A 14878-nucleotide genomic window follows, 5' to 3' on the forward strand; every position below is an offset into this window, starting at 1 on the left:
TTCTCCACAGTAAATACAAGATAATTTTTGACAGCATCCTTATCATCATCATCATCATCATTCTATCTCCTTCATTACACACCATATCTTTCAGTCACTGTTTTGACTGAAAAATAATCCAACTTCACTAACCTCCACTCCTCGTTTTGCCAATCATTTCTTATAGCACCTCTTCATTGTGTCTCATTCTCTCATCCAGTTCTGTCCTTCAAATTTATTTCCTGTGTCCGATACATTCCTCTCTTCCACCACTGCTCGTCCTCTCTCCCACCCCTGTTCCTTCCATCTCCCAACATATCCCTTACCTCTCCTTTTCTCTCTCCTTTCCCGTCTATTTTTCCTTAAAATGCCACTTCTTCCTTTCTTTCATCTCATTCCACTTTCTGCCTCTTCCAACCCTCACCTTTCTCCAATCCCACCCTTTCCTCTCTTCCATCTCATCCCTTTTCTTCTCTGACTTTTCAGTTTTTTTTTCCTTTCTTCCTTCCCACCCCTTCCCGCCTATCTATCCCTTTGGTCCAGCACTTTCCTAAACTCTCCACCCCTTTCGTTCCAAACTCCCGCTCTAGCTTTTTCCACCGTTCTCTCATTCCTGTGACATCCTTTCCTGGTGCTTCGGCCATCAATCCCAACATTTATCATAAACAGCTATCTCTTTCACCATACCATTTAAACCCTCCATCCTTCTCTTTCCCAACTCCCATCTCACCCCTTTCCTCCTCCCATTCCAACCCGTACTTCACTCATCTCACTCCATTCGTCCTCCTGCAGTGCCTATCCTTTCCCTCTTGTATGCTTCCACATTCCCACGCCTTTATCTCTTCCAGTCTATCTTTTCAGGTAGCATTCACTATCCTCCTGATTGCCCAACCTTCATCTCACCCTTTCCCGTTACCCTATCCCCATCTTTCTGTCTCTCCATCCCTCTCCTTTCTGACTCCCAGCCTGCCGCGCTTTGTCTTTCATCCTTACTCATCCCACTCTTTCTCACATCCCATCCCACATTTTCCAAAGCTCTAACCCTTTCGCTTAAACCCTTTCCCACATCTCATGCACTCCTACAGTCTACCCCATCCACTCACTATCCAGCAATTTCTTCCACAATCACCTAGTAATTTCCTCTGCCCCCCTCCCACCTGGCAGTCTCACCCTACTCCTATTCTGAACATTCACCCGACACCCCACCTAGCAGTCTCGTCCCACCCACACCTAGCAATCTCTCCTCACCCTCATCTAACCTCACCGAACAACCTCCCTCCATTCCAACCTATCAATCTTCACCCATCCCCACCTAGCATTTTCCCTCCAACCCTCCCCTTCACTATATCTTCACTTAATAATTCCCCCCATCCTTACCAACCCCCACCTAGCACTTTCGATCCACTCCCACCTAGCAACCCAACCAGTTATCTCACAATATCCAGCGATCTCAATCACCACTACCTGCTATCCCCCCCCCCCCGCCACCTCCAATACCCCCTCTTGCCAGCCCCTTACCTTAATAAACCAGTTACATGGTAAATGGCACAGCGTCTCTCTGTTCACTACCGCCCTTGTTATTACAGAAGAGGAGGGGGTTTAAAAGATCATCTGGCCGTTTGATGGATCTGAGGGCGAATCGGTTTAGGATGTCTGTCTTAAGCCATTGAGGCCAGGAACGTCTTTGTCGTTTTGTTGTTGCAGTCTCTTGATGAATGTATTCAACTTAGGATTGACTTTTCGATCTGGACGGATTAGATACAATCCTAAGAAACCTTTTCAATACGAGACATCTTTCCTGAAGTGTATATAATCTCAGGCAGCAGCATGAATCAACCTGGAAAGGGCATTACATTGTTAAAAAGGATCAAGACTGTCAGGCGTCAAAGGCTCACTCACGACTTATTTTCTGACGTTTTGTTGAATAAACTATTAGAAATCTCCCAACCACAAGAGCTGCCAATAAGCCTACTGTACTTATTTCCTTTCTTATCGTTATTATGCTCTAGTAAGTGGGTAGGTGATAACGGTAATATTTTTTCTCAGTTTCCTCTGACCTCCAGTCAAATGAAATATAGTCTGGAGTTAAGTGGAATTTAATACTAGAGTTAGCCGATCATGACAGGGTTACCTGGTTACTGCTGCTGCTTAATACGCCAACACCGGTGTATGGGTGTCTGACTTAGCCCCTTCAATTTTGGTTATAGTCATTTACAAAAGTGTGCCTGCAGTTTCACTGTCTACTTCGCATTTACGACATGTACGTTACTTTCCTCCGTCACTCGCCATATCTAGGTGGATGCCGGACTGCACAAGGGCAGCTTCAGCCTGCTGTCCAGTGGGTTCACGTCGAGATGAGCATGGGACCATAACAACAACATGATTCTACACAATTACGTCTCATTTTAGTACTGATATTGAACAAGTCATTCGAGCACCAGTCTACTCCTACACGTTGATACGACAGATATCGTCATAAACGATATTACTACAATTGAAATTACGCCTGCAGTCCACCGTGTTCAGATTTAGATGAGTCTGGGGTGCAACTACTACTACTACGACTACTGCTACTACTACTACTACTACTACTACTAGAAAAGCACTTGACAGTTTTCAGTTTTTTCTGTACATCAAGCATGTGCTAATATTGTCCATAGTCTCTCTTATGCACCATTTTTATCTGATTAAACAAAACTTGGTAGAAAGGTTGAGGGACAGCTAAGGGGTTAACCTGTTGTTTTAAGAACAATAAATACAATATACAATAAATATAAAGTAAAGGTCACAGAGCTAGGTCAAAATTTTACCGAGCAAAGTCAGCTTAAACGTTTTTTTTTTTTTTTTTTTTTTTTTTTTTTTTTTTTAACCCAAAGTTGGCAAAATAATTGAGCGTAATGTCAAAAATACAGCGATCAGTTTTGAGAACACTCATAAAAGTCAAGGTTACAGGGCAAGACCAAATTTTAACCCTTGTGCATCTAAGTGAACTAAATAAGTATTACAATTTTAGTCTGATTTAAGTCAAACTTCTGCTGAAATTTAACCAAGACCTTAAGAACAATGGGTGGAAGATCAAGGCCACATGGCTAAGTAACTTAAAGTTTTAATGTCATCTAGGCTAAAGTTGATGAGATAGTTTAGCGTGTGGCAAGGATAAATTGATTCTGTTTTGATGATAATCGTTCAGAAGTCAAGGCCACAGGGCAAAGTCAAATGTTCAGCCCTTAGATCAGCTGCGGGGCGCTAGTGTCGTGCTCAGAGTAATCCTTCTTGTACTTTTATACTTTTGTTTACTTTTACTATATACAGGCGATTATACTCAGACTGAGATGATTTTCGAAATGGAGGCGTTATACTCGTATATACTGTGCCTTTCAATAACGCGACTGAAGGTAGAACGAATGAATTTTTGCATACGTTAACGAAGTGTTAGGGCTAACCCATTAACTTTTCCCGTAAAAAACTTTGTCACGGATGCCCAAACTTCCCTTCATATGATAACTTCGACACATCAAATTAACTCTTCCTAAGATTACCATTTGTCCATCTTGAATGCTGAGCTATAACAAGAAACGATCACTGGAGTGTTTTGTTTCAGAGAAGTGATTTGAAAAAAATATAGAGGCGTAGCATTCTCTGTATCTGCTAAAGAACTTGGGAAATTTAACTGCAACCGGACAAAAATCACCTATTTAGGAATAATAAACTATATTAACTGCTTGGACGAGTAAACCCTCGGTTGTGGGTTTTCTAGTTTCAGCCTACAATCGATCTGGTTATTTGGGATGTGTTTTCCCGTTAATCTCTTTCGTGCAAACATCTTTTATTCTATGGCACCCCCGTCGGATATCGATAATAACGGAGATATTACATTTTTAAACAAAGCAGGTTGGCGGTCAGGACAAGAGCTACGTTCTTGTTTTCTCTAGTCAATCACCGGCTGAGCTGATGCATAGTTACTTAATTTCTCTGAGGCCTTTGTGAGTAACTGGTGCTCTCCCATTCCTGTAATTGTTCTTTTTATAAGAAATTTGAGGCTGATATCTAAGGTAGGGTTGGAATTTGTTTTGGTTAGGCTGGATTGCTTGGGGTGAATTTCGTTAAGTGGGGTTCGGATGAGTTTAATGCAAAATGGCTATTATTCATTGTTTTCGGGGGGAAGGGGAATATATATATATATATATATATATATATATATATATATATATATATATATATATATATATATATATATATATATATATATTTATATTTATATAAATGACCATTCCCGACGGAGGCGAAAAAGAACAAACTCCAGAGGAAAAGAACGAAAAATCCATAGCTTTCTAGCCAAGTCAAATGAGATGAAATGAGAAAATTACGCATTTGTGGATCGTAGATTGCTTTGAACAATTCGTCAGAGTGAAATCTTGAAATTTTTCTTTTGACGGATTATAGATCTTAACGTCTACCAACTTACATGGATAGTTGCAGCATATTAATATTAACAGTGGTAAATAATTCGTTAATACGACCTTGTCTGGAGGAAAGGGGACAGAGTGAAGGGCAATTGTGGGCGCAGGTGGCTGATGCAAACCCATGTACCGACTTATTAGGCTGAAGGAGGGAAGAGAAGCACAACCCAATCAAGAGGCTCGATGATGGAAGAGGAGGTAAAGAAGGGAAAAAAGAGAGGTGAGAGAAAGGGACGATGGGAGTGGCGGTACGATGATGGGAAAAAAACGAGAAAGTCTAAGTCGCCAGGATTCCAACCAAGACCCTACAGTAGAAAACAAAGGACCGTAGAGCTGGGCAGGAATACTAATGCCGTTTTGGAATTCGAGTAAGAGAGCCATGAAAGTCGTCTGAGGAATGTAAAGTGAATTCCAAAGATACCATTTTCTGGATCTGCTAAGAAAAAATTACAGGCTGAGGAAGTTGGGAGCGGGACTCTGATATGAGAAGGGTATTATGAAGGATTCTTGGGGAGTAGTCGAGCGTGGCTAAGATGAGGGAGGGCAAGGGAGGGTGCAGGCGGGAGGAAAGGACAGAAGAGGAAGTGACAGGGTGGACAGAGGGAAGACAAAAGAAAAGAAAGTTTGAACGCGAGATGGAGAAGAGAAGAATGGGAGAGAAAATAGGAAAATGGGAGTTAACATGGAGAAAGAGAAGAGACGGGGGACAGGAGGCGAAAGGGAACGGAGTAAGATGAGGAAGGACAAGGAAGAGGAGAGGAAGTAGAAAAGGGATGAAAGAGGCAGGGTAAATATTGGGAAGATAAGGAAAAAGAGGTGGAAAATTTAGAAGGAAGAGTGGCGGTGGTATAACAGCAGCGGAAGGAGAGAGAAGACGGAGGACATACAAAGCAAAGGAAAGATAAGGAAAGGGGAGGAAGCAATGGCGCTAGAAAAAAAGACGGCTCCATAATCAGGACGGGAAAGGCAGGACGCAAAGGTGTCATCGAAGCAATGGAATAACAAGTCCCTAGGACAGGTGGATGATAAGGAAGATAATAGGAAGGGGGAGAAGGGTCATATAGAATGACGCTGGGAAAGAATCTGGAGGGATGAAGGTAAAAGCGTAAGCGAGTATAAATGGAAAAGAAATTAGAAGGTAACAAAAATGGGACGGAGGAAATTAAAAAAGAAAAAGAATCGGGAAAGAAAATGTGGAGGATAAACAAAAGAGAAAGGGAGAAATACTGAAGTAAACACAAATTGCAGGGAAGTCATAACATGACAGGGGATCGACCACCTTAACCTTGTGATGGTCAGGACAAATAGACGATTTTTTTTTTTTTTTTAGGTAAGAGTGACTCTAAAAGAAAGAGAGCGTCAAGACTCATCTTTAACCATCTCAAGGACAGAGCGACTCTTGTATTAAATTTCGGCTAACATCAGGCTATTTTATTCGGCTGAGTTTTAGTCCTAGAAACGTCAAAATGCTAATCTTGCAGAGATTTTCATCCTATTTGATAATTATTTCCCGTAGCTCAATAATAAAAAAAAGAGGAATATTGTGGCTCTAGACTGTGTCCATATACCTCCCAGTTCCTCGTGATTAGTACTATATTCCAGCGCTTATCTTGGGTTGTAGCAAAGCATTCAAGATGGAGAGATGACAGTGTTAGGACAAGATTAAATAAACTAGGGCTACGCAGGAAACTGTATTAAAAATAATGTTTTAAAACGGATTTCTCATAGAATGACTAAAACTCAAGTGAAATTTGGAGTTGTTTGTTAGATTACAGAAATGGATTTACTAGGAACTTTGTCACACGAATTCAAGCTTCAACAAACTTTCCACCAAAGTTCTAGACGTGTAAGCACACGCACGCTGCGACTAACTCATTGCACAGGCGCGTGCACACACACACACACACACACACACACACACACACACACACACACACGTACACCACGGTCGAGTTAGTGAATACATACGATAATTATTTATACATATTTAATTGGATTACAGGAGCGAGTGTTTCATCCAATATGTGGCCAGCAGTAAGCGTGCGATGGTGGACAGGGTGAAGCGTGAATCTACTGTATATGCGGTTATGATATTGTTCAGAGTGTGTGTGTGTGATGGTTGTGACGGGGTGCTGTATTATTTCTGTTTTCATGAAGTGCAGGTAGGGAATGAATTATCGTGCCAGTTTTATCCCAAGATTTACTTATCCCTCTAATGGTCGGGAAATCCTTGGAACTCGATTACAGCTAGCTCCAGATGATTTTATTCAAATATGAATGGATCATAAAACAAAAATCCTTAGCAGTATAACAAAAGCCCGCGCGAGCGAGCGCCCCCCCCCTCCCCACACTCACACTTTACCATTCGGTCCCATCATCACTCTCGTCCTTCTACTCATATTCTGTTCTCTCTCAAAAGCAAATTCATTTTCTCACTTCTTACCCAGTGCAACTACATTTCATAACACCATCTGTTGTCACCGCCGTTGTTTTTGTTACTTCATTCCGATCTAATACAGTCTGTCTCTCTTACTATCCTTTTATCTTTCACATATTCTTTTATTTCTCCTCATTTTCCCTTCGTATATTCTCATACCGACTCTCTCTTTTACTCATGTATGCTTTTCTTTTTCTCTTGTATGTTCCCCTCTCTAGTATTTGCATATACCTTTCTATCTCTTTCATGCATTCCTCCCTTTGCCCCTCCAGCCGTGGTACTATGTGACACCTCGGGCATCCCGCCTCTTTCTCTCTTCTTGTCTTTCCTTTCTATTTGCTGACAGCGTCACATATTGGCAACTCGGGGCTTTCCTTTCTCCCTGCAGCTTTATTCTTTTGCTTCTGTCAATATCCTTGATTGTTACTACTTCCACTCTTTTTTTCTTTGCCCACTTAAACCAGTATGCTGATAAATTCTGTATCACTTCTTTGTGTACATTATTATCGCATTTCCACTACCTTTACATCAGCCTTGCACGTTTTCTTGGCCGACTGTTCAAATATTTTTTTTTTATAGTTCGTTCAATGGTTCTCGTTCCACCCAAGTCTTATCATTCAATCTTCCTCATCCTTTCTTCCATCAAATCTTTATTCTCACATATGCTTCCTTTTCCATCCTCTTATCATTTCTGGTAATGGGTTCACGTTAATTCTGAAGTGTATGATCTCATTAATAGCCAACTGTACCAACTTTTGTAAGACTGAAACTATGTACAAGAAATTTTAATAGTGTCGGGAAGAATGTTTCTGCGTTTAAGAATAATAAGAAAGTGTAAACTCTGTTGAAAGTTTTATAGTTACAAATTGCCAGGTTCGTCGTTATTATCACTTTAAAATCTTGAATAAATAAATAAATAATCTATTTATCTGTTTATCTATCTATCTATCTATATCTATCTATCTATCTATCTATATAAAGCAAGGCTCTCCAAGGTACCAAATATTATCTCGGGTGTCTTTAGCTCCTTCGTTATACTTTTCCAGGAGTATTAAGCAGTTAATCACCATATGCACGGTACCGTCCTCATTCATGTTCCCTTATCTCACAAATTACCATATGTATATATATATATATATATATATATATATATATATTTATATATATATATTTATATATTGTACTTCCAACTGAAGAAAAGGAACTTTGTTTTTTTTCGCCTTTTTTGATCACTTACAGTGCATTTTTATGACAAAAATTTTGAAAAAAATCCCACTCGTTACGTGGCAGAAAATACTTTGCTGTCCAAGCAGAACATGACACTTGACAGTAACAGCACTTAAAATACAATGCTGTCATACGAAACCTGTTGGGAGTAATTCCATTAGGTCCTATTATCTGCCTCGCATTAATCTGGTTTCTTTTACTGCTATACAGTACATCCGTTCGTAGTTAATGAACTGTACCTTCCAACTTATTCATTTTCAATAGACATCCCATTAACTGTACAGAGCACAGACTCGCTTTTGCAAAATTATCCAACTCCCCCCAACCCCACTATCCTACCATGATGAAACATGTGTTTACACTCAGACATATTTTCACTCCTCTCTCTTTGTACATAAATTATCCCTTACTTCTTTAAGTTCTGGAAAACGCTTCCTTATTAAATATGATGAATGACAAAAAATAAATTTAACAAGCCGGTAGGCGACGACGGCCAGCTCTAAGCGGACGAAGCTTTGTCAGCAACAGGAAGTTAGTTCGGCATGAAAAATTGTTTTATAACCACTCTCAGCCCTCCTTGTAGATATCGCTGCCAACGACCGAAGTAAATTTCGGGATTAAATGCTGCAGGAGGATCTGGATAGGATACACGATTGGAGCCAGATGTGGGAAATGAAATTCAACGCAAAGAAATGAGAAATAAAGAAATGGGTAAAAGTACCAAGAGGCAATTTCTGAATTATTTGATGGGTTATGAACCAATCACAAAAGCAAGAGAAGAGAAAGATTTGGGAGTGCTGGTCCAGGATAGTTTGTCACCTGAGAAACATATTAACAAGACAGTTAGAGAGACGTATGAGCTCTTGACTAACATAAGAGTAGCATTTCATTATATGGATGAGGAGATGATGAAAAAATTGATAGTGGCCATGATCCGCCGCAGGTTAGAATATGCAGCAGTAGTGTGGTCCCCACACAAAAAGAAAGTTGGTGGCGACCATCATCCAATCACTTGTTGTAGTGCTGCCTAATGCTTCTTCCTTAGTCTTTATCATTCATTTTCTTTGCCTGCCCTTTTCTCTTCTTATTTCTTCCATCCTTCCTTTCACTTCTTATTGTTTTGGTTTCCTTTTCAGGTGGCTTTACATTGAATGACAAGCCAAATGGTTTCCAGTAAGCCAAGAAACCATTTACAACGCTGGGTGGTAACCAGCTCCCTACGTGTCAGTAAGTGGGTTGGTGGAGGGTTAGTGCCCCTCCCCATAAAACAAATAACTCAAAGTCAAATGGCCACCCCTTACAGGATTATGGCGTCTGGCAATAGATAGATAGATAGAATTCTCAGTCCTGTAAGAAGCGACTCCTAGATAATATTCCATCCTAGATTCTTGGCCCTCGGCCAATAACCTTCCAATAACCTTCGGAACTTTAGCATTTCGCGCGTGCATAATCGCAGGTTTTATGATTTTCATATTTTTTGCATTTTATGACCTTAAAACCCTAACCTGGTGGATATAGGTCACGAGTGTACGAAGCACACTTGTAGTACTCATTAACGTCTATAAGCATGCAGAGTGTCAGTCGATTCCATCCACCCTCTGTGGAGCTAAAGGACCTGAAATTTGCGGAATGGCCCACCCGAGGTACAAATTATAGATGGCGCTGCCATCGACCGGAAGTGAGTCTCAACACGAAAAGTGATTTCTATATGGAGGTACTCCAGTGCAACGCCACCCAGGAATCACGGCCCTGACTTCATCCAGCTTTCTACGCCCATCAGTAGTACTTCTACAGCTCAAAACGTGAAAATACATTTTTTTTTTCTGCCGTTGCTAGGCAACGAGTGGTTGCCTAGAAACCAAAACCCTGTGGACACAACTAGGTCATAGGCTGGTCATTGTGTCCATGTTTGGTCGGGATCGGTTAATTCAGAATTGTAGAAATGCCTACCAAAATTAAACCTGAAAGACAGACCAAAAGAAAGAAACCAAGCAAGAAAACGCGACTAACAATAAGGGCAGCATGAGCTGGCCAAAAGAAAAAAAAATGTGAATGAGAAAAAAAATAATCTACTAAAATGCTATAACACACACACACACACACACACACACACACACACACACACACACACAGGGAGAGAAAGAAAGAGAGAGAGAGACTCCACCTTCCTCGAGGAAGGAGAAAAGTCACAGCGCTACCGGTCTCATTAACACAAGAGTTGAAGACTTTGCCTCACAACTTTCCTCTTGCGGCCCAAGACTTAGTACGCGTCACCACCTTAGGCATTTCTGCTCTGTTTCGTGCACCAATTTTTTCGTTTCTCTTATTTCTTCTTTTGTTTCTACACATTTTCTTTCTCTATCCCATGCATGTAGGGAGGAGGGTTAGCTTCTAATCTAATCCAACCTAATCTAATCTAATATAAAAATGCTACAGTATCTCCTCTTATGGAATTCCCGTTTTGCGGTATGCTATGGTACACCTGATGTTCCTTATGAAGTATAAGCTAAATCAAGTCTCTGTCGCATTGTTATCGCATGACTGTTTTCTCTAAATATTAATTTGTTTAATTACAGGCTAATAATATTTGTGTGTGTGTGTGTGTGTGTGTGTGTGTGTGTGTGTGTGTGTGTGTGTGTGTGTGTGTGTGTGTGTGTGTGTGTGTGTGTGTGTGTGTGTGTGTGTGTGTGTGTGTGTGTGTTTGCCTCCACAAACAAATGTGATGTGTATTGTTATTGCAAATAGATGCTTATGTCTGTCAACCATCTGTTAGCTTAAGGAAAAAAAAATTCTACCTTAACATAATTTATCGTCAGTATTGTATGTGCATTTCTTTTCGACGAGACAAAGTGTTTATTGTTGTTGTTGTTGTTGTTGTTGTTGTTTCGGAGGCTCCTCTTGGCGAGGAGGAAGGGGTAAAGGATGAAAAGAGGAATGAGGAAGGATGTGGGGAAAGAATTAGAGAGGAAAGCTATGACAAACAGACAGACAAGAATAAGATGAAACAGAGGAGAACGCGATGCCAGGGAATGGCCTGGGTTAAAGGATATGAAGTGACTTAGGGGTGTGTTGAATAGGAGAAATGATGAAGAGAAGGTGGAAAGAGATGAAACTTTTGTTGAAAAGATAGTCAAAATGAGCAAAGAAAGTAAGAACAGAGGGGAAGTGAATAATGTATAAGAAACAAATGAATATTTCGTGGTCGACATGAAGGGAGAGCAGGGAAGAGAGGCAAGGAAGCCACTGTGCTGTTTCCAGAGCGTCTTCTATACACAATATGCAAATAACATTGTATCAGGTTGGGCTATTGGTGGGATAATTTAGGATTAACATCTAGAGAGGATGTGAATAACAAGAAATTGGATCTCTCTCTCTCTCTCTCTCTCTCTCTCTCTCTCTCTCTCTCTCTCTCTCTCGTGTGTGTGTGTGTGTGTGTGTGTGTGTGTGTGTGTGTGTGTGTGTGTTTGAGCACAACTCAAACTGTTTTGATATTGTTTGAACCAAACTTGGTGGAAGGGTTAATGACTACCCATGGATGAAGTAATCTGACATTGAGATAAGTAGGTCAAATGGCAATGTAAAAGGGAAATGTCAGTTTAAACAGAACTGAATGGTTTTAGAACGCACTTGTTGGAAGCGTCAAAGATCAAACAAGGTTTATATCACTGTATTTTCAGAAAGAATGTCAAATGCCAAGGTCAAATGTTAAATCTTGGAACTCACTTTGATTCGATCTAGACCAAACATGATGGAAGGAGTGAAAGTCACCTAAGGATGACCCTCGTCACTGGGGAATGTCAACTAAAAAAAAAAAAAAAAAATCTTTGTGGCAATTTGATGGAAGACTTGAAAGTCAGGCAATTCCGTTTGAGAACAGTTGATTAAAAGCCAGTGTTACAATGCATAGCTTGGCCAATCGATCAGTTTTCGGGAGCGGGAGTTTTGCAGTTTGAATTGTGTTATGCTCTAATTTACTTCGACCGAGCTTCTTTCGTTCATTACCGACTTCCTCTGTTCCTTATTTTGTCATCCTTGATCCTTCCCAGTGGTGTTTTGGCGTGTTGGTTTTTACTTGACTGCATCACGTTTCTTGTAACTTAGCCATAATTCGTCTCTGCCTCTCTGCCGTCACATTCTTTGTCCTGCTCTGATATTACCTAATTCCTCTGGTGTAGTTTGCTCACCACCATGCCGCCATGTTGCCTCCAGATTAGGTTGGTTCCACGCCGACACCACCTGTGCAGGTTAGGGGCTGCCGACAGCCTGGGATGGGATATAACTCAGCTGTTCCTGCCAGTGCTGCAGTGTGGCGCAGGATTAGCCATGTCACTGGGATCACCAAATTTAATTGGATGTTGTTATGAGCGTCATTGCTATCCACTGCCGGATGTTGTCTCAGTGGAATATTGACCAGCCCTCACTCCGCTGAGGCTCGGTATTCTTTGCATGGCATTTAATCACAGATAACTCGGCAATTTCATATTTCAGGTAGCGAATTGAGAGTGAATACAATGAGTTGAGTTTCCGCTATGTCATCTTCCAGACAGCCTCAACTAATAATCTCTAAGAATAACTAATGTATGTATACATTTCCGTTTGGCATTCTGAACGAATAAAAAAACATTAATATAAAACTAATTCCTTTTTCTGCCCCTTTCTTGCTCTTCTACCAGACTCCCAGGAGCCAACAGTGGAAGACAGGTTGATTAAACCATTGGTTGTATCAGAGCATTTCGCGCCCCTTTCTTCTATTGATTCAAAAATTGCTCTTAATACCTCGTCACCACTTTGTCATAGGACCTGAGATCTGGAAGTATGCTAGCCATCCAGGGTTAGATCGTTCAGCTTATGACGCAAGCGTGCGGCATTTCTTTCCCCTCCATTACTGTATATGCTGGCCCACATAGATCCACCCCCACAACTATTTCTCTCCTCTGCCCGGTACAGCATAAACGGCATCCGTGGTAAGCATTTTTTCTTCCTGTTCTTTGGAATAGACTTGTAAGTAGCTCCAAAGTAAAAGGTTTCTGCACAACTTTATGAAAAACCATGAACAAATCTACAGTAACGAGCAGAATAAAATTTCCTTCATCTGTAAAAACATCATCGGTAAACCACCACTGACTGACCCCAATCGACGACTGAAAAGTAAGACAATTTTTGGAAAAAGATACAAAAGAATTTTCATGAAAAGAATGCAATAAACTAAATAAGTACTAAGATTACAGTAGCTCTTCTTAGGAACAGGCGTAACGAAAGCAAGTTTGTAGTTTGACTGAAAAGGAGCAAGTTGAAGAAATAAATGATGTTACTCAGGCTCGGTAATGTTTACTTGAATATGGTTGTTTCACCATTAACGTGTTTCAGTTTCTCAAATCTCTTTCCATGTTTTAACTCTCTGTTTTCATTCTATTAACCATTTTTATTTTATGATATTATTTTATCTGTCGTTATTTCTTCTATTTGCAGGCATTCTTTACTCTTTACTTTCACTGTCATATCACCTATTGACGCTTCTGTGTTTTGCTATTACTATTATTATTTTTTTTTTACCTGGCGCAGTCCAAAAAAGTTTACCGTTCTGATGGTCTGTTATTCATCCTTTTCCCTCCTCTCTTATTTTGCATGTGCTCAACATCCTTGTGAAATTTTATCTCCTATCTCTTCCTCAGTGTTCAAATTCATTGCCGACCACCTCATGAAAATTCTCTTCTTATTAATTACTGGGGGAGGCGGTGGCTCAGACGGTAGAGAGGTGGCCTGCAGTCCTAACGGACCCAGGTTCAAATCTCCGCTGGGGCAGGGAACAGTTTAAGGAAATGAATCTCATTAAATCAGGCTTTACTGATCTACCAGAAGTCCCGCCGACATGTCGCAAAAATGTCCCAGCTAATACCAATACACCAGTCCTGCATGAGACAGCCCTAGCATGTATTCAATATGGACGGTGGGTGTTAGCGCCGAAGTGGTGATATGTAGAGGTGTATGGTATATAGGAGGACTACTGGGCCTTGAGATCAGACTGTGAAGCCTATGCCCAGAGTCGGACACATAAAAAAAAAAAAAGTACCTCGCGCCCAGAGTAATGAGGAGTGTGTAAGCAGACAGCTCACGAGCAGTTATCACTACATTAGGAACAGCAGAAGGAAAGGGATGCAGCATTGTTATGAAAAGAGACAGATTTAAAGGAGAGGATTTAATTAGACGAATAGTGTTTGACTCGGCCCTGTTTAGATGTGTGCATGGTGAGGCTCTCCCATCACCATACATGAAAGTTGTAGCCCACTCAACTCATCTGCATGTAAAAACACTGAAAGGCAATAACTGCTTTGCGTTAAAGAAAAAAAAAATCAATCAGCACACCAAATTCCTTTCATCCAGGGTAAATCAAGTCCATTCAGTTCAGTCACATCCATTTCACCCTAGCCATAATATTTCAGGTCAGTTTCTGTTCGTTAGGTCCACTTTATTCCAAGTTAGGCCCATTTATAATCCAGCTAGGTTCATTTAGTTCGTTCACATCCACTCAGGGTAGTCATTCAGGTAATACCAAATCAGAATAATTTTTTCTCATTAACTATCATCCTCCATTCAGTTTCTCTCTCTCTCTCTCTCTCTCTCTCTCTCTCTCTCTCTCTCTTTCTCTCTCTCTCTCTCTCTCTCTCTCAATTGTATCGCCACTTTTTTCTTCATGACCATTCAAAATCGCCATAAATAATCCCTGCATTCCCTGTTGCTTCATGTACTGCATACTCTTCTTAGCAATTAAGGTCTT

The sequence above is a fragment of the Coenobita brevimanus genome, chromosome 23 (assembly GCF_032717465.1).
Source record: "Coenobita brevimanus isolate Jiangsu-jjx chromosome 23, ASM3271746v2, whole genome shotgun sequence".
In the NCBI taxonomy this organism is placed as follows: Eukaryota; Metazoa; Arthropoda; class Malacostraca; order Decapoda; family Coenobitidae; genus Coenobita; species Coenobita brevimanus.